The sequence below is a fragment of the Macaca nemestrina genome, chromosome 2 (assembly GCF_043159975.1).
Source record: "Macaca nemestrina isolate mMacNem1 chromosome 2, mMacNem.hap1, whole genome shotgun sequence".
Classification (NCBI taxonomy): Eukaryota; Metazoa; Chordata; class Mammalia; order Primates; family Cercopithecidae; genus Macaca; species Macaca nemestrina.
Window position 1 is genome coordinate 76745686 of NC_092126.1, and position 26346 is coordinate 76772031.

Below are 26346 nucleotides of genomic sequence, written 5' to 3' on the forward strand. Positions count from 1 at the left end.
CTTTCCTTTAACCCTTCTACTATAATGGTCCTTATTTCAAATGTTAAGTAATCAATTAGGAAATTCTGCCATTTTTCACATATTCCAATTTCAGTTAGTCATTCAGGAACATGGAGAATAAACACAGATCATATATAAAATATATTTATGTCAAGAGTTTATCTCTTGAGCTTCATAAACCTTTACTTTGGTAGATCACAGTGTCATCTTCCAAACTCTGAATTTTTTCTTTTTCTGGCATAATCGCCTAGTAAATTACCTCAGGCCTTAAAGAGAAGACCTGGAAAAAGTTTTACAGTAAATATTTGTGATAATGTTACAAGGCAATTTCTGAATTGGACCCAGTGATTCCTTCAATCAATAGCTGAGTCTATGACTTGGTTAAAATATTTATTTTGGACATTAGAGGCACTGCATCTCAAATATTTGACTCAATTTGTGTTCCTACTAAACATACCTAATATATTTGAAAGTTTCTCAAGTATTTTCTAGAAACATGGCAATCAATTAGCTACCATACCTCTGAAGTCAAAACCATCAGGTTGACACTTCATCCCTGTAGTCCATTACAGTAATTGTGTAACCATATTTCTGGTAATTAAGTACGGTTAGTTAGCTTATGACACACTGGGAGCTCATCAGTTCCATTGAAATTAGGGAGCAGGTGTCAATCATGGTATTTCCTCTATCGTTCCTGGACTACAGAGTTCAGTTTTTACAGACTTTTGCAAGGATGATGATACTCACATCAATTATATGAACTTGCAGGGAGGAAGATACATGCTTTCTCAAGAAATACAGCTCAGAGGTGTTTGTTCAGGAAAAGTAAAGCTACTTCAGCGACAAATATGAGCAGTTGTATTTCTCAGCACTCAATAAAGTTGGTGCAAAAGCAATTTTTATCTAGATATATAAATAGACACAAGTTCCTTCTATTTTTTAATAGCTGTAAGAAGTTCTATGAGAATAGTTGAGGTAAAGTTTCATTAGCAAGATTTAAATTTTATTTTAAGATACTGTTCTCTTTCCTCCATAACTTCATTGTAGACCAACTTATTTATTATTTGGCTATGAGGTAAATTATCAAGTTTATATTTTATGTGAATAAGCAGTTAATTATCTTCTAGATAAATTACAGCTTTATAGTATTTCTTATCATTAATTAGTGCCTTTATCATCCTATGAATGCTGTCCACAAAGCAGGAGCAATAAGTTACCCCACATTAAAAGCAGTGAAAACAGAGAGGACATATGTTTTATTAAGTAGCAATCCAAAAAATAAATAATAACAAAAAATTATAAAGCATTCATGTATAGTAATGCATACATTTATTATTTAATAATGTAGACTTATTGTCCTTATATTATTTTGTCATGAATTCATAGGGATTAATAATGGTGAGTTATTGAAGCACTAGCTGGTTCTTTCTCCATTCAGATACGTGTGACAAACTCTGATTATCTGAATTCTCACTCTTCATGAATACATAAAATTTTATTTATTTTGATGATCCAATAAAATACCTTATCTGACAAAATACATATCTATATACACTCAAATATCAGTCTTTGACATAGATGCTTGAAGTAGGAAAGTTTGGTTAAAAAGATAGTTCAGTTAGTTATACGATTGAAAATATGTTAGCCCATTCTCTTATTATGTACTAACAAATCACACACACACACCCATCAAGAGCTCTATCACTATGGCTATAGTTCCTGTTAATGTATCTATAATAATGTTGTATTTATTCATCAATTTTATTTCCTGTTATAATTAAATGTTGTAATGTATTACTTAGTCACAGTTTTATTTCTTATTATAAGTAAATAAATGATTGGTTACAAATGACCATTCTGAGAGCTGAAAATCATTCACTAGCTTGCCACATACAGAAAAGTTAGTGAAGCAATTGCAATATTCATATCTATCAATGGGGAAATTAATGAATCCATGAGGAGAGGGATTTTTGTGTACTTTGCCTAATGTTGTACCTCAATTGTCCAGAACAGCACCTGGAATATTATAATTATTCAATAAATAGATGTCTAGGGCATACACATGATGAATAAATGTGGATTTTTTTTAATTTTTGAAACCTCAAACTTAGAAAAGTTTCAACTGTAATACAAACAATAAATATTTTTTCCTGAACATTTTGAGAGTAATTTCCTAACATAATGCTTTGTCTTTTCTGAATAGTTTAGTATATGTTTTCTACAACGATGTTCTCTCCCATAGTCACTGTACAACCATCAAACTTTAAAAATTCACATTGATATATTACTAATATCTAATACTCTTACTCCTTTCAGCTTTTACTAATTGTCCTCATATTATCCTTTATAGCTCAAATATTAGTTTACAATAATGTTACACTTTCTTAAAATGTCACTTTAGTTTCTTTTAATCAGAGATAGTTATTCTGCATGTTCTTAATAATTGTGACACTGACACTTAAATATTACAGAGCACTTATTTTATAGAATGCTCTTTAGTTTGGACTTTGTCTTTTTTTGTGAATAGACTCAGGTTATTCATCTTTAGCAGAAACAACACAGAGGCGCTATTTTATTCTCATTGCAACCTATCTGATGGTACGTGATCTTGATTTATCTGATCACTATCGTTAAATTAAAAAACTTAAAGTGACGTCTGCCAAGTTTTCTTTTCTAATATTACAAATTTTCCCTCTGCAATTAATACATAAATTATTTAAATGTGTGTGAGAGGGTGTAATTTGACTCTGTATATATTCCATTCCTTTTCGAATTTCAGTGTATATGTTTACTTGCTCATATCATCATGAAGTCATGATTTTGCATTTCATTTAGTAGATTATAATCTGTTCCTACCTGTATTAATTTCTGAGGGCTGCTGAACAAAGTACTTAAAACTAGGTGGTTTAAAACAAGAGACATTTATTTTCTCATAATTTTGGAAGTTAGAAGTCCAAAATCAAGTTGGAAGTAGAGTCATGATTATTCTACAGGTAAAGGAAATCTTTCTTGCTTTAAAAAAAAAAAAATTCAGTTTTTATTTTAGCTTCAGGGGGTATTTGGGCAGGTTCGTTACAAGGGAATATTACATGATGCTGAGGTTTGGGCTTCTGTTGATCCTGTCACCCAAATAGTGAACAGAGTACCTTACAGAAAGTTTTTCATCCCTTTCCCCACTCCTTTCTTCCCTCCTATTTGAGTCTCCAGTGTCTCTGTACCCTGTCTTATGTCCATGTGTACTCAAGGTTTAGCTCCCACTTACAGGTGAAAACATGTAGTATTTGGTTTTCTGTTTCTGCATTCGCTTAGGGTGATGGCCTCCAACTGCATCCGTGTTGCTGCAAAGTAGATGATTTTATTCTTCCTTATGTCTATGGAGTACTCCATGGTGTACATAAACCACATTTTCTTTATTCAGTCCACCACTGATGGGGACCTGGGTTGATTTCATGTCTTCACTCTTATGATTAGCGCAACAATGAACACGCAAGTGCATATGTCTTTTTGATAGAATAATTTATTTTCTTTTGGGTCTATACACAGTAATGAGATTCCTGGGTCAAATGGTAGTTCTAATTTTAATTCTTTGAGAAATCTCCATTCTGTTTTCCATAAAGGTTGTACTAATTTACATCCCACCAGCAGTGTATGAGCATTCCTTTTTCTCTGCAGCCTTGCCAGCATCTGTTATTTTTTGACTTTTTAACAGTAGCCACTGTGACTAGTATGAGATGGTATCAAAATGTAGCTTTCATTTGCATTCTGATGATTAGCGATGTTGAGCATTATTGTATGGTTCTTGGCCACCTTCTCAGTTATTCCTTCCTTCTGGTTGCTCTTAACAACCCTTGGTCTTCCTTGGCTTGTAACTACACTATTTCAATCTCTGCTTCATCATCACATGCTTTTCTTCATTGTGTTTATCTCTTTGTGTTAACTTCTCTTCTTATAAGGACTCCACTAATCAAATTTAAGGTGTATCTTAATCTTGTTGACCTCAACTCAACCTAACTAGCTACATCAGCAAAGACCTTATTTCCAAATAAGTTTACATTTTGAGGTTCCAGGAGGACATACATTTTGGAAGTGGGATGTTATTCAACCCACCACACTATTATAATTTATTTTGATGTTCAAATGTCCTAGATTTTGGCCAGTAGGGGCCTGTCAAGCTGGATTTTGCACTCTATGATATGTTCCTATTACATTTTGAGCACTTTCTTACTTTTTAGTATAAGATAAACCGGTGTGGTCATTTTCTGCTCTTATTGTCCTGGTTCTAGAATCTATAATTTCTTCGAGTATATCTGGTTCCTGTTTGTAGATCTTGGTATTTAGAAACTGAGATCTGAAACTGGACATATTCATTGCAGTTGAGTTTTGTTTGTTTCTTTTTCTTCTTATTCACTTCTTGCTTCAATGTACTGTGGTCACAGAACCTGTTCTAAATGGTATTATTTATTAGAAATTTGTTGAGGGGGCGGAGCAAGATGGCCAAACAGGAACAGCTCCAGTCTCCAACACCCAGCGCGAGCGACACAGAAGACCAGTGATTTCTGCATTTTCAACTGAGGTACTGGGTTCATCTCACTGGGGAGTGCCGGACAATCGGTGCTGGTCAGCTGCTGCAGCCCGACCAGCGAGAGCTGAAGCAGGGCGAGGCATTGCCTCACCTGGGAAGCGCAAGGGGGAAGGGAATCCCTTTTCCTAGCCAGGGGAATGGAGACACACAACACCTGGAAAATCGGGTAACTCCCACCCCAATACTGTGCTTTAAGCAAACAGGCACACCAGGAGATCATATCCCACACCTGGCTGGGAGGGTCCCACACCCACGGAGCCTCCCTCATTGCTAGCACAGCAGTCTGTGATCTACCGGCAAGGCAGCAGCGAGGCTGGGGGAGGGGCGCCCGCCATTGCTGAGGCTTAAGTAGGTAAACAAAGCTGCTGGGAAGCTCGAACTGGGTGGAGCTCACAGCAGCTCAAGGAAACCTGCCTGTCTCTGTAGACTCCACCTCTGGGGACAGGGCAATAACAAACACAGCCGAAACCTCTGCAGACGCAAAGGACTCTGTCTGACAGCTTTGAAGAGAGCAGTGGATCTCCCAACACGGAGGTTGAGATCTGAGAAGGGACAGACTCCCTGCTCAAGTGGGTCCCTGACCCCTGAGTAGCCTAACTGGGAGACATCCCCCACTAGGGGCTGTCTGACACCCCACACCTCACAGGGTTGAGTACACCCCTGAGAGGAAGCTTCCAAAGCAAGAATCAGACAGGTACACTCGCTGTTCGGAAATATTCTATCTTCTGCAGCCTCTGCTGCTGATACCCAGGCAAACAGGGTCTGGAGTGGACCTCAAGCAATCTCCAACAGACCTACAGCTGAGGGTCCTGACTGTTAGAAGGAAAACTATCAAACAGGAAGGACACCTACACCAAAACCCCATCAGTACATCACCATCATCAAAGACCAGAGGCAGATAAAACCACAAAGATGGGGAAAAAGCAGGGCAGAAAAGCTGGAAATTCAAAAAATAAGAGCGCATCTCTCCCGGCAAAGGAGCGCAGCTCATCGCCAGCAACGGATCAAAGCTGGATGGAGAATGACTTTGACGAGATGAGAGAAGAAGGCTTCAGTCCATCAAATTTCTCAGAGCTAAAGGAGGAATTACGTACCCAGTGCAAAGAAACTAAAAATCTTGAAAAAAAAGTGGAAGATTGATGGCTAGAGTAATTAATGCAGAGAAGGTCATAAACGAAATGAAAGAGATGAAAACCATGACACGAGAAATACGTGACAAATGCACAAGCTTCAGTAACCGACTCGATCAACTGGAAGAAAGAGTATCAGTGATTGAGGATCAAATGAATGAAATGAAGCGAGAAGAGAAACCAAAAGAAAAAAGAAGAAAAAGAAATGAACCAAGCCTGCAAGAAGTATGGGATTATGTAAAAAGACCAAATCTACGTCTGATTGGGGTGCCTGAAAGTGAGGGGGAAAATGGAACCAAGTTGGAAAACACTCTTCAGGATATCATCCAGGAGAACTTCCCCAACCTAGTAGGGCAGGCCAACATTCAAATCCAGGAAATACAGATAACGCCACAAAGATACTCCTCGAGAAGAGCAACTCCAAGACACATAATTGCCAGATTCACCAAAGTTGAAATGAAGGAAAAAATCTTAAGGGCAGCCAGAGAGAAAGGTCGGGTTACCCACAAAGGGAAGCCCATCAGACTAACAGCAGATCTCTCGGCAGAAATTCTCCAAGCCAGAAGAGAGTGGGGGCCAATATTCAACATTCTTAAAGAAAAGAATTTTAAACCCAGAATTTCATATCCACCCAAACTAAGATTCATAAGTGAAGGAGAAATAAAATCCTTTACAGATAAGCAAATGCTTAGAGATTTTGTCACCACTAGGCCTGCCTTACAAGAGACCCTGAAGGAAGCACTAAACATGGAAAGGAACAACCGGTACCAGCCATTGCAAAAACATGCCAAAATGTAAAGACCATCGAGGCTAGGAAGAAACTGCATCAACTAACGAGCAAAATAACCAGTTAATATCATAATGGCAGGATCAAGTTCACACATAACAATCTTAACCTTAAATGTAAATGGAATAAATGCTCCAATTAAAAGACACAGACTGGCAAACTGGATAAAGAGTCAAGACCCATCAGTCTGCTGTATTCAGGAGACCCATCTCACACGCAGAGACATACATAGGCTCAAAATAAAGGGATGGAGGAAGATCTACCAAGCAAATGGAGAACAAGAAAAAGCAGGGGTTGCAATACTAGTCTCTGATAAAACAGACTTTAAACCATCAAAGATCAAAAGAGACAAAGAAGGCCATTACATAATGGTAAAGGGATCAATTCAACAGGAAGAGCTAACTATCCTAAATATATATGCACCCAATACAGGAGCACCCAGATTCATAAAGCAAGTCCTTAGAGACTCACAAAGAGACTTAGACTCCCATACAATAATAATGGGAGACTTCAACACTCCACTGTCAACATTAGACAGATCAACGAGACAGAAAGTTAACAAGGATATCCAGGAATTGAACTCATCTCTGCAGCAAGCAGACCTAATAGACATCTATAGAACTCTCCACCCCAAATCAACAGAATATACATTCTTCTCAGCACCACATCGTACTTACTCCAAAATCGACCACGTAATTGGAAGTAAAGCACTCCTCAGCAAATGTACAAGAACAGAAATTATAACAAACTGTCTCTCAGACCACAGTGCAATCAAACTAGAACTCAGGACTAAGAAACTCAATCAAAACTGCTCAACTACATGGAAACTGAACAACCTGCTCCTGAATGGCTACTGGGTACATAACGAAATGAAGGCAGAAATAAAGATGTTCTTTGAAACCAATGACAACAAAGATGCAACATACCAGAATCTCTGGGACACATTTAAAGCAGTGTGTAGAGGGAAATTTATAGCACTAAATGCCCACAAGAGAAAGCAGGAAAGATCTAAAATTGACACTCTAACATCGCAATTAAAAGAACTAGAGAAGCAAGAGCAAACACATTCGAAAGCTAGCAGAAGGCTAGAAATAACTAAGATCAGAGCAGAACTGAAGGAGATAGAGACACAAAAAACTCTCCAAAAAATCAATGAATCCAGGAGTTGGTTTTTTGAAAAGATCAACAAAATTGACAGACCGCTAGCAAGACTAATAAAGAAGAAAAGAGAGAAGCATCAAATAGACGCAATAAAAAATGATAAAGGGGATATCACCACTGACCCCACAGAAATACAAACTACCATCAGAGAATACTATAAACACCTGTACGCAAATAAACTGGAAAATCTAGAAGAAATGGATAATTTCCTGGATACTTACACTCTTCCAAGACTAAACCAGGAAGAAGCTGAATCCCTGAATAGACCAATAGCAGGCTCTGAAATTGAGGCAATAATTAATAGCCTACCAACCAAAAAAAGTCCAGGACCAGATGGATTCACAGCTGAATTCTTCCAGAGGTACAAGGAGGAGTTGGTACCATTCCTTCTGAAACTATTCCAATCAATAGAAAAAGAGGGAATCCTCCCTAACTCATTTTATGAGGCCAACATCATCCTGATACCAAAGCCTGGCAGAGACACAACTAAAAAAGAGAATTTTAGATCAATATCTCTGATGAACATCGATGCAAAAATCCTCAATAAAATACTGGCAAACCGGATTCAGCAACACATCAAAAAGCTTATCCACCATGATCATGTGGGCTTCATCCCTGGGATGCAAGGCTGGTTCAACATTCGCAAATCAATAAACATAATCCAGCATATAAACAGAACCAAAGACAAGAACCACATGATTATCTCAATAGATGCAGAAAAGGCTTTTGACAAAATTCAACAGCCCTTCATGCTAAAAATGCTCAATAAATTCGGTATTGATGGAACGTACCTCAAAATAATAAGAGCTATTTATGACAAACCCACAGCCAATATCATACTGAATGGGCAAAAACTGGAAAAATTCCCTTTGAAAACTGGCACAAGACAGGGATGCCCTCTCTCACCACTCCTATTCAACATAGTGTTGGAAGTTCTGGCTAGGGCAATCAGGCAAGAGAAAGAAATCAAGGGTATTCAGTTAGGAAAAGAAGAAGTCAAACTGTCCTTGTTTGCGGATGACATGATTGTATATTTAGAAAACCCCATTGTCTCAGCCCAAAATCTCCTTAAGCTGATAAGCAACTTCAGCAAAGTCTCAGGATACAAAATTAATGTGCAAAAATCACAAGCATTCTTATTCACCAGTAACAGACAAACAGAGAGCCAAATCAGGAATGAACTTCCATTCACAATTGCTTCAAAGAGAATCAAATACCTTGGAATCCAACTTACAAGGTAGGTAAAGGACCTCTTCAAGGAGAACTACAAACCACTGCTCAGTGAAATCAAAGAGGACACAAACAAATGGAAGAACATACCATGCTCATGGATAGGAAGAATCAATATCGTGAAAATGGCCATACTGCCCAAGGTAATTTATAGATTCAATGCCATCCCCATCAAGCTACCAATGAGTTTCTTCACGGAATTGGAAAAAACTGCTTTAAAGTTCATATGGAACCAAAAAAGAGCCCGCATCGCCAAGAGAATCCTAAGTCAAAAGAACAAAGCTGGAGGCATCACGCTACCTGACTTCAAACTATACTACAAGGCTACAGTAACCAAAACAGCATGGTACTGGTACCAAAACAGAGATATAGACCAATGGAACAGAACAGAGTCCTCAGAAATAATACCACACATCTACAGCCATCTGATCTTTGACAAACCTGAGAGAAACAAGAAATGGGGAAAGGATTCCCTATTTAATAAATGGTGCTGGGAAAATTGGCTAGCCATAAGTAGAAAGCTGAAACTGGATCCATTCCTTACTCCTTATACGAAAATTAATTCAAGATGGATTAGAGACTTAAATGTTAGACCTAATACCATAAAAATCCTAGAGGAAAACCTAGGTAGTACCATTCAGGACATAGGCATGGGCAAAGACTTTATGTCTAAAACACCAAAAGCAACGGCAGCAAAAGCCAAAATTGACAAATGGGATCTCATTAAACTAAAGAGCTTCTGCACAGCAAAAGAAACTACCATCAGAGTGAACAGGCAACCTACAGAATGGGAGAAAATTTTTGCAATCTACTCATCTGACAAAGGCCTAATATCCAGAACCTACAAAGAACTCAAACAAATTTACAAGAAAAAAACAAACAACCCCATCCAAAAGTGGGCACAGGATATGAACAGACATTTCTCAAAAGAAGACATTCATACAGCCAACAGACACATGAAAAAATGCTCATCATCACTGGCCATCAGAGAAATGCAAATCAAAACCACAATGAGATACCATCTCACACCAGTTAGAATGGCGAGCATTAAAAAGTCAGGAAACAACAGGTGCTGGAGAGGATGTGGAGAAATAGGAACACTTTTACACTGTTGGTGGGATTGTAAACTAGTTCAACCATTATGGAAAACAGTATGGCGATTCCTCAAGGATCTAGAACTAGATGTACCATATGACCCAGCCATCCCATTACTGGGTATATACCCAAAGGATTATAAATCATGCTGCTATAAAAACACATGCACTCGTATGTTTATTGCAGCACTATTCACAATAGCAAAGACTTGGAAGCAACCCAAATGTCCATCAGTGACGGATTGGATTAAGAAAATGTGGCACATATACACCATGGAATACTATGCAGCCATCAAAAAGCATGAGTTTGTGTCCTTTGTAGGGACATGGATGCAGTTGGAAACCATCATTCTTAGCAATCTATCACAAGAACAGAAAACCAAACACCGCATGTTCTCACTCATAGGTGGGAACTGAACAATGAGATCACTTGGACTCAGAAAGGGGAACATCTCACACAGGGGCCTGTCATGGGGAGGGGGTAGGGGGGAGGGATTGCATTCGGAGTTATACCTGATGTAAATGACAAGTTGACGGGTGCAGCACACCAACATGGCACAAGTATACATATGTAACAAACCTGCACGTTATGCACATGTACCCTACAACTTAAAGTATAATAATAATAAATAAATTAAAAAAAAAAAGAAATTTGTTTTATGGAGTTCATCAATTTATATAAATAATTCATGTGTAATTGAAAAGAATAGATATGTTCTAGCTATTGGGAGCAGAGTTATCTATAAGCCTATTAGATGAGGTAAATTAATTCTTTAAATTTACTGCATATTTCTTCTATGATTTAATTATCAATAATTTAAAAGTATTCTGTTCACATTTCTCATATAATAAAGGATTGTCAATTTTTTCTTCGAATTTTCTTAAATTTTACTTTATTTTATCGGTATTCATTACTTCTTCTATCCCCATTAATGTTTTATATTTTAAAGTTTATTTTATTTGAATATACCAGATTTCTTTGGGGTAATATTTATTATACATTCCTTATTTCAGACTTGATTTTAATTTATTTTGTATTTTCTATTTATATTTTATAAATAACAAATAACTAAATTTCTTATAAGCCAATTTAGTAATATCTGTCTCTCTTTTTTTTTGGTATTTTGCTCTTGAAGTTGGATGGTTTTTCAAAAAGTAAACACATTTTTTTTTGCCATTATCAAGATAGAGAAATATTACCTGTGTCTTCATCACCATTCCCTGCCTCCTACTGCAACTACTCAGTTTTCCCCAAGGATCACCAGTACTCTGGTTTTTAACATTATACATTACTTTTGCCTGTGTTTCAACATTTTATAAACAAATTCAAACAGTGCTTACTTTTGTTTCTGGCATCTTTCCTGGAAGGTTATGTTTACAAAATTCATACATGTAATTGTCTATACTTACTGATTCATGTTACTGGAAAATGGTATTTCAGTGTATGAATACATCACAATGAATTTATCCACTTTGTTTTTGATGGAAATTTGGGTAGTGTTGATTTTAGGAATCTGGAAGAAAATGAAAATTAAAACAGTAACAATCAACTATCTGTCTTCAGGAAAATGTAAATTAAAACTAATGTTATATCATTACATGTTCACCAGCATGAATAATGAATGAATAAATAAATAGAAGATAGACAGTAGTATGTACTAATATGAAGAGTATATGCTGATACAATTGCTTTGGAAAATTGCTTAGCACTATACTATTTACTAGAGTTGAATGTAATCATATCCTATGACCCAGCAGTTGTACTCATATTTCACAGAAAGGTATACTTATATTAATCAAAAAACACATATAAGAACACATTTTATGATTTGCATATGTTTTTACTGTTTTATTATATCACTTCTTCTTTTTTTTTTTTTTTTTTTTTTTGAGACAGAGTCTTCTTGCTGTTGCCCAGGCTGGAGTGCAGTGGCACTATCTTGGCTCACTGCAACCTCCATCTCCTGAGTTCAATTAATTCTCCTGTATCAGGCTCCTGAGTAGCATGCATCACCATGCCAGGCTAATTGTTGTACTTTTCGTTGAAATGGGATTTCACTGTGTTGGCCATGTAGGTCTCAAATTCCTGACCTCAAGTGAGCCAGCCACCTCGGCTTCCCAAAGTGCTGAGATTACAGGTGTGAGTCACTGCACTCGGCCACCATCACTTCTTGTGTCTTAAACCAATTGCTGGGGTAAATTCTTTAGGTTTCATAATCTATAGATATTTTTTACAGGGAGAGACTAACGTTTTTGTCCTCTTACTCCATTGTTGCATTCAAAAAGTCCACTATCATTCTAATTGTTGTTTTGCTGTATTTAACGTCTTCTTTCTCTCTGGCTATTTTAAAGTAGTTGCTTTGTCTTTGGTGTTCCACATGATTTATAAGTGAGTATATATTATTTGTATTATTCTTGTATACAGTGTGCATCCTGATCTGTAGATTCACATATTAAACAAGTTCTTAAAAAACTATAATTTCTTAAACACTGCCTCTCCTTCATTCTCTCTATTCTCTCTTGAGGACTTATAGTCAAGGTATTCTTTTTAATGTTCTTTTAAATATTTTTCAATTCATTTCTTTCAGACGATGTTCTTTAGCTGTTTCTTCCAGTTCATTATTTTCCTCTTCAGGACTGCTTATATAACACTTAATTCCTAGTAATACCTCCTTATCACTTAGCAACTATGTATTTTATATATTTAAATATTTTATGCATTCAGTTATAAAATCTGTATCTGATAATTCCAAAATATGCACTTTGTAGTGAGGAGCTAGGACTGTTGGTTGTTTTGGCTGACTGGCATAAATAATAAATAAATTATTTCTAGGCATAATTATTACCAGCATAAATCTTATGTTTATCGACTTTATGATTTTCAGCTTATTGTTTTATCACAACCTGTGGGTAGCCTGTGGACCCAAATTGGAAAAGTTTTCCTCCACAACAAATGTACTTTGGCGTTTGCTAGTAACAATTTCACAATCTCAGATCACTTCAGTTCCCCTTAGGAGTATCAGCTCATTATTGGTGTTTCCAGCTTTGTTTCCTCTGCGAATTGCACAGGGCTGAGTGTCCTGTTAGTCAGGATATTGTCAACATCTGCAATTGAGGTAATGCTACTTCTTGTTGACTGCAATGATGGTTGTAGTTTCCTGCCAATTATTTGCTTCCATCTCAAAGTGTGTGTGAGTGTGAGTGTGAGTGTGTTTGTGTGTGTGTGTGAAAAGAGGTCAGTCTATGGAAAATTCTCCTTTTCACACTAATAATGCCTCAAAATGTTTGGGCAAAATTTCCTGCAAAAATAAGCCTCATTAATCTCTTTTTTTAAAAAAATGCATGAAAACTAAATTTGAGTTGATTGAATATTTATTGTGTGTAGATTCAAAGTAAATAAGATAACAGGTGGTGTGTGCTTATGACAAAACGTGTGAAGACTGTCCATGAAGAATGGCACAGTGGTAAATAGTGCTCTAGTTCATGCTAATTTCTCCCTCCTTGAGCACCTATTACAGATATGTGTCCTATTTATTCTGGTAATTAGTCAATTTTATCCTTACTCCTTTATTTAAATTGTCCATTGTTATTTTTATGTTATATACAAGTGCATTTCAGGGATGGTGATTTAGAATACATTTAAATGTCCTAGATCTTGTTATAATTCATTTCATGAATAGTATAAATAATTATTCAGTTGAATACATCATGAATATTTTTCTGACAAATATGTCTTTCTACTAGAGTTTGCAGTTATAGGCACGTGTAATCATCTCGGTTTCCCCTAAAACTTCCACACTAAAATGGATATTTGAGGTGGAATAGCAATTAAATTCATTTTGCATTTACTAATGACATATGTTGCATTCCTTATGACTAGCTTGTTGATAACATAAATATTCCTTTGTTTTCTGAATGAATAATCTTTTACAGCCTAGAAATTGGATGCTGTTCCTGGCATGACTGTATCATGCATTGCTGGCAAACAATAAGCACTACCTCATAAAAATCTCATCATTTTGATCTATGCCTTTTATCTCTATACTAATTGTATTATGCAATATATTGATCTATCTTCTTAAGAATAACATGCAGACGTCGGCTGAGGAATAATCTAATGTTTAGAACTAGCACTCCTATTGTCTGAAGTCTGTAATGTTTTGTTTTGTATCACGTATTTCATGGTTTATAATACTCTAAATCCTGAAATTGTCCTAGAATAATCCATGTGAAATATTTAAAAATACATTTACATTGTAAATTATTTCATTTTCGTTCTGAAGAGACTAAATTTCTAATTTTTAAAGGTAGTTTATCAGTTCACTTAAATCTAATCTAAAGAGAAGCATTAGTTTTATCTTCCAGATTTAAACACAAATTTTTAAACCCATTATTTCTTATGCACAGTGTAAAACTTTCTCATCTAAATATCATGTTAATCAAATTTATTGTGCTAATAGGCACAAATATGGTGGTTGTCAATAATATGATTACTCAATATGTAGATATCTAAGGGCCTATTTAAAATGTAAGATTTTTTTCATAGATGAGTTTTCATTGTACATATTTTTAGAGCCTTTTCAGAATAAACTTGAAGCTATTAGAAAGTCGCCAATATATCTCCAGATTTTGTATAATAAATTTTTGAAAATCTTTTAAATCATATTTCTTATGACAGTAGTTTTCTGAAAATGATGTAGTTTATTTTCATAATCTAAAAGAAAATTCAGGGAGCATTTTCCATTTTTTTTTTAAATCCTAGTTAGACATACTTAATGCAAAAATATTCTACTTAACCATCACAGATGGGATCAGCATCTTTAAGGGCTGTGCAGTAGTTTGGAAAGAAATTGTAAAACAAAACATGATCCAAAAACTATGTGATTCTTGTGCTTTTTAATTTATCAATATTAACGGAGAAAAAGTTTTGTGTGAACTACTTTCCTGAATTTTATGTTTTTCCATTTTCCATTACATACTTCTAGTAATTATTCTTCTGTAGCCTAATATGAAATTAATAGAATTAAAACAATAATTTAAAAAATTTAAGCATTTGTTCATCTATTATTTCTGTTCCAGACATTTGGTAAATTGTTATGTTTCTCAGGACCTCTGTTAAATTCATAAGTAAATGAGTACTCAATGCTTACTGCAAATGAAAAGAGAAAGTTTGCTAATTATTTTTATAATGTCAATCAAATTAATAGATTTGTTAATATTTAATAATAACTATGAAGAATATTGTCTTTTACAGATTATAGCCAGTTTAAAAATATGTTTATGGCAACAGTGCAAATGATACACAATAGTTAGGTAGAATATTTGTTTCATGAATATTTATATAAGTACTTACAACTATGCAAAAGCTAATGTTGAAATGGAATCCAAAAAGGTAAATGAGAAGAAGAAACAGTAACATCAGCATAGTCAAATTTATGTATATGTATCAGTTGCACTGTATCTTCTGTGGCATAAAAGAAGTGGGGTTTTAGTCATACAAATGAATGAGTAAATGTCAAACTAGAAAGGCAAAATCTTTTATCTGAGTGAATTGCACAGTGTATGAATTGCTTGATTGTAAAGATAAGCTTCCAATTTTTAAGAATGAGATATTTAAATTTTAATAATTTCCAAATTACTCCAGAAATTATGCTTCTTTTGTGTGACATATAACAGAACATTCTTGAGCAGATGAAGATGTTGTTTTAGTCTTCTAAGAAGTAAGTTAACATAAAAGAAATAAAGCCATTTTTAGCCACAGCATTCAACAAAAGTCTTGGATCTGTTGGGTAAGTTTAAGATGATGATGTTGAAAACATTTAGAGCATTTTCCTACTGTCTTACAACAAGCTATTTTGGAGCTATCTAGGCATCAAAAAGACTTCCAAAGAGCCTTTAGAGTTTTAGAATTTCCTATTCTGTTCTGTTCTATTCTATTCTATTCTATTCTATTCTATTCTATTCTATTCTATTCTATTCTATTCTATTCTTTTATTATATTCTATTCACAAACCACTTCATAAAATTTTCCATAATCTAGATTTGGCAATTTGTATTATATTATGTACGTGAGCCTTAGTTTGATGAACTGCTGCCAATTTCTACCAGCTCACATACAAGATGACCCTTACTGCATTTCATGCCGCTTCTACTTCTGTTTTTTTTTTTTTTTTTTTTTATTACTATACTTTAAGTTGTGGGATACATGTGCAGAACATGCTGGCTTGTTATATAAGTATACACATGCCATGGTTGTTTGCTGCACCCATCAACCTGTCATCTATATTTGGTATTTCTCCTAATGCTATCCCTCCCCTAGTCCCCCACCCCCTGACAGGCCCCGGTGTGTGATGTTCCCTCCCTGTGTCCATGTGTTCTCATTGTTCAGTTCCCACTCATGAGTGAGAACATGCAGTGTTTGGTTTTCTGTTCTTGTGTTAGTTTGCTGAGAGACATGGTTTCCAACTTCATCCGTGTCCCTGAAAAGGACATTAATTCTACTTCTTCATTAAGCTTTAGTTACCAGCCCAGTGCTTTGGTACCAGTCTTGAGTTTCTGTAAGTAGTAGTAATATATATGTATACGTGTGTGTGTGTGTGTGTGTGTGTGTTTAAAATATTTATATATTATATATAAGTTTAAAATATGTATATATTATATATATTTAAAATATAGACATATTTTGTCTACTATAAGTATAAAAAGGTGTGTGTGTGTATATATATACACATATATATATACACCATATATATGAATATATCTACTCATAAGTGCAAGGGAAAAGAGCATTCTACAGTTATTGGTCAAGAGTTCCCCCAATTAGAAAAGGATTTTTATTATTTCAGTTTCATTAAGTTATACTGAAACATCTATTTTAAACATTGATCTAATTTATTCTTATTTTCAAAGACAAATTTGCTTTTTCAAGGAAAGCAACAAATGTAGCCACCATTTATCTGAGATTTGTTATTAATTCATGATTTCATCCTTATTCTTTAAATATTCGTTCATTTGTGAAAGTGAATTACTGCTCAGTTTTTCTCACCTATTTAAAAATTAATTTTCATTTAACTATTTTATTCATTTTTAACTATAAACTTTGTGTTGTGTATTTAACTCATTTTTTCCTTTGCAGAGGAGGGAAACCTTAAAAGAATAAAAAGAACTTCCTTACTTCATGTGGCTTTTTAACATTTCTTCTCTAATAAGGATGATTCATATCAGTCATTTTTTTGAGAAACAACATTGCATGGTTAGAGAACAGATGGTATAGTTAGTATCCAAGATTAAGGACTTTATTCACAAAGCATTTGTGGATCATTTCTGCAATTTTTTGACTTTCTGGCATGTTGCCCTCAATTTGCTGAGCAGTAGTTTTGATGTAGTAGAAAGTGCTGTTTGCCATTATAATTTGTTGATATTCACATTAAAAAAAATTGAGTCTATGAGCTGGGAAAAAAATAAAATAGAAAAAACAACAATTTAATAAGAAAAACTAAAAATCTAGACATCTAAAAAATATGAAGCTCTTAACTTTACAAAAGCAACATATTACTACAGAGGAGCTTACATTAATACTTAAAAATGCTTTCCTTTATTCTTAATTGGTGAGGATTCAGATGACAGGTTTTTTTATCTGTGACATATATATGCATACAGGCACACACACACACACACACACACACACACACACAAAAGTCACCCCATCCACTACAGCTAACTCTTTAAAAATTGTCTTATCTTACTCAAGGTATTACATATAATTTCAAAACTCTCTAAACAGAGAGTTTCAAGGAAATGAAAGAGATGAGATGAGTACTGGGGAAGACAGTAAGATACAAATGGAAACTGAAAGTATCAATACAAACCTCACTTGATTAAATGATCTATGCCAAGACCACAACATATTTTGTGGATTTGTGTATATAATATTTTCAGCTTCTTCTGAACATTGATATTACATATTTGACATCCAGAGGAATTAACTTTGTATGTTAACCAAGTTCCTCATAGCTTCTAGCAATACAATCAAACAGTAAATCTTTACTAAATAATTTAACTTAAATTGCATAATTACAAATATTCTTTTTCCAAAACAATAATTGTTGCTTTATTTTTAGTGCACATATTAACACATTGCTTTCAAAATACAAACAAGATAGATACAAACAGAAAAATCTGGTATGAAAAGAGTCAATCTCCTGTCCTACCAACCCCCATCTCCATTCACTCCTTAAAGTTTAATTATTTTAAAAGCCTCTATTTCAACTTGGTGTGTGGCTTACTTTCATAACTCTAATTCATATACTAATAAATCAATTTTGCTTTATCAGTTAAAGTAAGATATAATTGATAACTTAATCTAAAAAATGACATTTTGCCACCTTATTTAACTCCCATTCAGCTCTCTTTCTTTCTTCCTTCCATTTTAATATTTATATTGCTATTTTACTACATTCAATTTTAAAATTTCATATTCCACATCTTCAGTCACATCATGACTTATCATGAAACTTGAGGGTACGAGATATATTCTTTTTCCATCCTTTCTCTCCCTTTCTACATCACAGTCTCTGTCAATGTTTTCTCATGTTTTCATTTTCAGAGATAAAAGTATTTGTATTGCATTTTATATCTTAATAGAGCCTCAGTTGAGCATATAAGGCTAAATTTAAATAATTTTTAAATTACGATGTAAAAAGTACTCTGTGAGGCACTGCCTTAATCTTCATTTTTAGCTGTTTGTAATGAAGCTAGGAGATGGCCCTCAGCTATCAGATTTCTTTTGGAATTACTTCAACTGAGGAAAATTGCCTTGCTTTTCCAGGACAGTCCTAAACCAGGGACTGAAAGAAATGCTGTAGTAAAATGCTTCATTACCTTATCCCAATTTGGGACAGCTCTGTGGGACAGAGTTCAGAGCTACCCATCTGCTTCCTATGAAACACAACCTGCTGTGACACTTGGTACCAGAAGCGATTGGAGAAAGCAACTACTCAGATTGGATTTTGGCACTGTTCCTAACACCTCTTCGGCATGAGAACCAGATAACTAGTGGTAGCAAGGGCACAGATATCTTGTCACAAAAAGGCAATTGTTAAAATTTTCACTCAGAGTGAACTAAAGAGGCACATCTAAAGGAAAAGGATACACTAAACTGTACAATGTATCAAGATTTTCAGAATTATGTGGCAGGGGAGAAATGTAACTGTAAGGGCAGTAGAATTGTAGAGGTATTGTTAAGATCACTTGGTGTTCAAGGAAAGGACAACAAAAAGATGAGAGAGAATAGTAAATTGTTTATTTGAAGCTAATTGTGAAAGCCACAGGGCCTCACTTGTCTCATATAAAGATGTTCTCATCTGCATGTAGCAGGCAGATAAAAGATAAGATCAAGACTAGGAATTTATTGTAAGAGTAACCAAATTTCAAACAAACTTAAAAGTCCAACCAAAGAAAATCTGGTATGCCAAAATCAGATCTCTACTAGAAAAGAATCTTGAATCATGATGTAAAAATAGGTTGATGCACCCAAATCTTGAAGCTCTTGATTCCTCTGAACCACCTGTCCATTAATCTACTCTCCATTAATGACAGCATTTAATCTCCCTCTACCCGTACTTCCATACACATCTTGTTTATATAAAAAGAAGATAACTATTTTCTGAAAGACAATAGGCCCGCACTCATAATGTGCCCCTACCTTCCCTTCCTCCTGGACATTAGGCTATTAACTATAATTAAGTCATAACAGAATCCTGGCAGAAGCATGGTGAGCCTGATGGAAGAAAAGGAACTATAACATGAAGAAACTGAAAGACCTAGCCAACATGTCCTGTTAGGGTCCTGGAGAGTGCACATATTTTTGGCTTCTGAGAGTCTTGTAATACAGGGACTGAAGCATACATTTGGATGTATTATGATTTATTAACATGGCAGAACTCGTCCAGGATACAGGATTTAACATACTGAGAATAACACTGAGAGACAGTATGAACATGATTCTGGGGAGGCTTCTAAATGTATAAAGAAATCCATTCACCCCTTTAAGTGAAGTGAAATGCCAGAATTACAAAAATAAATGTTGGAAGAAGGAATTAAAATGCTCAGAGAAGTTGGCATATGAGATTGGATACGATCTGTAAGACTAGAAAACGCTCAGGTGAATACATTCCCATGAATGGCATGGAAAACACATCATTTCCCAAAGCAATGAGAACTATGCTGATGAGAGGGGCACCATCATTACTAAAAAGTCAGTGGTAGCTACTCTGAAACCTGAAGCTAACGGTAGGAGACCCTGTTGCAAAACTGGGCTCACTAACAGCACTGGGGGTAATAGGAGCTGCAACAATAAATGCCAGATTGAAATCAAACCCTCAAAAGCTATGTGTACAAAGTCTTTGATTTCAAAACTTTGGTAAGGCAATTTGGAGAAACAGTCAAATTGGTCTGACACAAAATAATGGACCAAAACATATATAGGAACAAAATAGGATGATAACAATTATGAGCATATCTCGAGTTGTACCATTAAAGAATTCAAAGGGGCAAGTTGCAGTGGCTCACGCCTGTAATCCCAACACTTTGGGTGGTCGAGGGGGGTGGATCGTGAAGTCAGGAGATTGAGAGCAGCCTGGTCAACATGGTGAAACCCTATCTCTACTAAAAGTACAAAAATTAGCCAGGTGTAGTGGCACGCGCCTGTAATCCCAGCTCCTTGGGAGTCAGGAGAATCGCATGAACCCAGGAAGCAGAGTTTGCATTGGGCTGAGATCGTGCCACTGTATTCCAGCGTAGGTGACAGAGTAAGACCCTGTATCAATCAATCAATAAATAAGAATTCAAAGGAGATCATGAGGCTGAGATAGTTGTTCCAATAAAAACTCCCTAATTCTGTCTCAGTTTCCGAACTAGAGCCCATTTTCATACACAGAACTCAATGCATGAAAAAAATCGTCTGATCCCATAAAGGAAGATTGTACTGACAATGCAAGTCTACTCAGCAATGAGTCTCTTAATATATGTTAAAATTACATAAATATGTGTATTCAGGTATCTCAAGCAAAAAGGAGGTACTCAAATATTTTAAGGACTATTGGACATCGAGTCAAGGTTGTCATTTATGTCTGGAGATTAGAAGGGCCACTATGGCTCTAGGCTATATGTGGGGCCAAATATAAATAGTTCTGGGCTGGATCTAGGTCACAGTGAGTGAGTTCATGGGATTTATGAACGTATAAAGTGCTCATTGCCTAGCCAGTGAATTTCTCATTGCAGTAAACATACATGTTGGTAGGCACAAAGCCCAGATCTGTATACAGCAGAGTAAGAAATATTATAGTGAACAAAGCCAAGTAGGAGCCTCCAATTCCTTACCTTTTTCCATCTCCAAAACAGCAAATCAAAACACGAGGCCTGTACTCTAATAATGTAGTTTGCTTGTGCCTTCTGTCATTCCATATCGTGGGGTTTGTTATTACAGGCATTGTTTCATAGCATACAATGGGGAAAATGGCAGAAATTGGTGACACATTTAAAGACTTAAAAATGCAAGGTGGTAGTCATCCCTATCACATTTCAATTTAATTTACCTATCTGGTTCCTGGAAAAACAAAACAAAACAAAACAAAACAAAACAAAAAACTAAAAAACAAAAAACACAGATGGATTCTGGATAATGACAGTGAACTATCTTAATTAGCCAAGCTGTAATCACAGGTACTGTGGCAGATATGGTGTTTTTGCAGGTGCAGATTTGCATTTTCAGGGGCAGAGTGTGGAGCTATTTAGTTAGCAAATGAGTTATTTTACATTCACATTAGAAAAGTGGATTGTATTTATTTTCAACAAACAAACATGCAAACAAAGTAGTTGTTCTCTAGGGCTATGTTAATTTTTTCACCTTCGCTTGTAATATGGTTCAAAGAGATCTGGACCTGTTTGACATTTTGTAGAATTTCATACTAATCCATTCTACTGATGTCATCATAATTAGTGGAGCAAGAAAAGGCTAGCCCATTGAAGACCTTGGTAAGGCATGTGAAATCCAGATCGTGGAAGGTAAACTGTAGAAAATGAAAAGACTACATTAGTAAAACTTTTTATGTTTGTGTGCCTATGGTCTGGGACATACTGGTCATCCCCTCCATAATAAAGAAAAATATATTGCATTTATTGAATATCCCAACACCAATAAGGGACAATAATGCCTAATAGTCCTCTTCTGCATGTTCTACTCCTAGGAATATTGCTCTGACTCCTGCACATGGTGACAGAAAAATCTCCTAGCTTTAAATGAAGCCCAGACTAAGAAAGGGATGGGTAGAATGTTCAGGTTGTGATGCAAGCAGCCCTGCTGCTTGGAACATACAATCAGTAGACTCTATGCCACAGAATGTTAGAGGTATAATACTATATTATAGAGGTAGAGGTGGTAAAATACACTCTTTAGAGTTTATGAAGTGCCCCAATGGGAAAATTAGAACCCTGAACCATGTCTTTATCCAACAGTTTAAAGAAATACATGCTTTTTAGGAAAATACCTCTTGACTTGACATTGGGCACCTGTAGAGATGGAACACCTCATAACTGACCACGTGTCCGGAATAGATAGTCATAAATTGGGTTCTACAAAATTCAACAAGTCAAAGACAAACCCAGAAATAACCAATTTTACGATGGAGATAGGATAACCAGGATTGAGTACAAGTGGGAACTGAAGGCACAAGCAAGCTACATCATCAGATAATACAGGTCTCATGTCATCCACCACTATTACACAGCTCAGTTCAGACATATGGTAGTAAGAATTCCTGACTGATTGGCTGATACTTTGATGCAAGCGAAAACAGATTAATTACCACAGTAGAATTCCACTCAATGAAGATCTTGAAAGAAAGTAGTGAGAAAAAAATTTTCTTCATGGTCAGAGCATCAGCTTGTATACCTATTCATACACTTTGAATGAAAAGAGGAGTGGAACATAGTTCAAATATACACTCATGAGAAGTTGTTCATGGCCTGGCTGTCAAGAACATGAAAACAGAAAGATGGGAAGGTTGGTGTGATAGGCAGAACAATAGACTTTCAGAGGTCCACATCCTAGTCCTTGGAAACTGTAGCTACGTTAGCTTACATGACTAAGGATAATTTACATATATGATTAAAGTTAACAGCCTTGCAATGGGGAGATTATCCCGGTCTATCCCAGTGGACACCATCTAAACATATGAGTCTGTATAAGTGGAGACTCTTTCCCAGCTGTGTTCAGAGAACTAAAGAAATAACAGCATGAGAACAATTTGGACCAAAATTGACTTTTTAAAAATTATATTTTAAGTTCTAGGGTACATGTGCACAATGTGCAGGTTTGTTACATAAGTATACATGTGCCATGTCAACGTGTTGCACCCATTAACTCGTCATTTACATTACGTATATCTCCTAATGCTATCCCTCCCTCCTCCCCACACCCCACAACAGGCCCCGGTGTATGATGTTCTCCACCCTGTGTCCAAGTATTCTCATTGTTCAGTTCCCACCTATGAGTGAGAACATGCAGTGTTGCGTTTTCTGTCCTTGCAATAGTTTGCTCAGAATGATGGTTTCCAGGTTCATCCATGTCCCTACAAAAGACATGAACTCATTCTTTGTTTTGGCTGGCTGCATAGTATACCATGGTGCAACATGCCACATTTTCTTAATCCAGTCTATCATTGATGGACATTTGGGTTGGTCTCAAGTCTTTGTTATTGTCAATAGTGCCGTAATAAACCTAAGTGTGCATGTGTCTTTATAGCAGCATGATTTACAATCCTTTGGGTATACACCTAGTAATGGGGTGCCTGGGTCAAATGGTATTTCTAGTTTTAGATCCTTGAGGAATTGCCACCCTGTCTTCCACAATGGTGGAACTAGTTTACAGTTCCACCAACTGTTCCTATTTCTCCACATCCTCTCCAGCACCTGTTGTTTCCTGACTTTTTAAAATAATCATCATTCTAACTAGTGTAAGATGGTATCTCATTATGGTTTTGATTTGCATTTCTCTGATGGCCAGTGATGATGAGCATTTTTTCATGTGTCTGTTGGCTACATAAATGTCTCATTTTGAGTGAAGATGAAATGAGGAGCCATGAGCTAAGGAAAGTGGGTGGTCTGTAAAAGCTGTTAAAAACTGACAGCCTTCTATGTCACCCGATATATGAGCTGGATAATTATTTCTAAGGGTGGAATATATCTTTCAGAAATTGAAAGCACATGTGGACACTGTGCCTCCCTCTTGGTGGTATGGAATGTAAAATGGACAATTTGTCCGTTATTTTGAAGGTGATATCCTAACATGTCTCTCATTACTGGACCTCTAAAATCTTTACTGAATTTGCAGATCCTTGAATCTTTTGAAAGATTTATCTTAACACGCATTGGAAGATATTTCTCTTCACAGGGCCTCCATCATGCTAGCCACTTATTGTTCATACTGGCCAATTAGAGCAACAACATTGATGTACATATTCTCTACACAGAAATTCAGTTCATAACAAGTACTTTTCTATTCATAAGGTAGATGCTTCAAAATGTAAGCATGGGTCTTTCGTAAATAAATATCAGTAGCTTGAATAACAATATTCATATACTCTGTCAAATGTATTTTTATATATTTTACCTAATTTAAAAAAAATTTAAATAGTCTACTGCATTATGGCACAGGAGTTGATAGATTTGTAAATATTTCAATGAGGTTTTCAACTGCAATTTTGAAATAGTATCACTAGGTTTTATAGTTACAAAGTTTTTAAATGTTTCTATATCCTTGGGAATAAACCATTTATATCTATTACTGGGGTTCCACCAGATAATAAGATGAAGACGGATATTCTTAAAACTTCTTTTTGTTTTTTCAATTTATTGAAGAATATATTGAATATATTCATCAAACCCACCAACAATGGAAGTCAATTTATATGCACTTTGATACTAGATGGGATCTTACCTTTTTCTTCTAGATAATGTATGATAAATATTTTAAATACTTTGAACTCTATAAACATATGCGTTTTTATTTGTTTTGTGCTTGTTCCATGTGGTTATTTTGTTTTATATTTATTTTGTGTGGTTATCTAGTTTATCTTTACCTCTTTCCCTGTCTTTTCTGGAATAGATATTTTTAAAAATTTTGGGTTCCTATTTGATTCCTTTATTGTCTTCTAAGCTATACCTCTTCTTGCACTTACAATCACTTTTATTTTGCTCTAAGGATTAAAATAGCACCATGAACTTATCAGAGTCTACTTATTGTTAGTATTTTCCCCATTGCTGTTACATACTTCCAATGTAAAGATATTATAAGTTTAAATAAAATTTGCCTTTAACAGTGTGTTGTTTTCTGCATTCCCTCCTTTAGAGTCAATGATTCATTTAACATCATTTTCCTTTAATTGTACAATTTTCTTTATGATTTTTTTTTAGTAAATTTAGCTGATATCACATTATCTGATTTTATGCCTTACTTTTCACTAGGTGCTATAGGCTGAATGTTTGTCTTGCCCCAGATTCATATGTTGAAGCCTAATCCCTAATTTCATGGTATTTGGAAGTAAAGCATTTGGGAGGTAATTAAGTCATGAAAGTGAAGCCCTCATAAATGGGATTAGTGCTCTTTTAAGACAGGACATAGGCGCATCCTCTCTCTCCCCCTTTACTCACTGCTTTTTGGGGGCACAAGATTGACCATCCAGAAGTGACCTCATTTGATACAGGATTTCCTAGTACCTTGTTCTTGGACTTCACAATCTCTAGAACTGTGAAAATAAATATCTGTTGTTTAAGTCACCAAGTCCATGACATTCTGTTATGGCAGCCTAAACTGACTAGGATGCTGGATTGATAATTTTGTTTTACCGTTAGATGTTGCATTATTTTCTGGCTTTTATTATCTTTGAGGAGAAACCAGGCCTAATTCATATTAGTATTCATGTTGTGACTTCATTTAACAATTTTTACTTTAATATCTTTGATTTTCTATAGTTTGATTAGGATTTGTCTTTGAATTGTGCTGAGCTTTTGGATTTCTACATTTATTTTATTCATCAGATTTGAAAGATTTAAGGCTCTTTTTTCTCAGTTTTTGTTTGTTTGTTTTGTTTTGTATTGTTCTTTTTTTTTTGTTTTTCTTTCTCTAGCTCTTCTATCTCCTCTCTTTTTTTGGACCCCAAATCCATTCGTGGTAGACCACTCAACATTATCTTATAGGTCACTATGTCAATTTTATTTATTTTTTCTTCTTTATATAAGATAATTTTTATTAATCTTTTTCCACATGCACTAAAACTTTCTTCTGCTATTTTCAATGTGCAGTTT

At 35.3% G+C, this 26346-nt stretch overlaps 1 long non-coding RNA gene across 7 annotated transcripts in view; it reads right to left on the reverse strand.

The window, feature by feature from the left end:
• The window catches only part of LOC105466370 (uncharacterized), a 216731-nt gene that overhangs the window by 123958 nt on the left and 66427 nt on the right, over positions 1-26346 (reverse strand). For all 7 annotated transcript variants that reach the window (XR_011619872.1, XR_011619874.1, XR_011619868.1 and 4 more), the window contains one exon: positions 11395-11498. This is a non-coding gene — a long non-coding RNA (uncharacterized lncRNA). The remainder of the gene's footprint in view (positions 1-11394; positions 11499-26346) is intronic.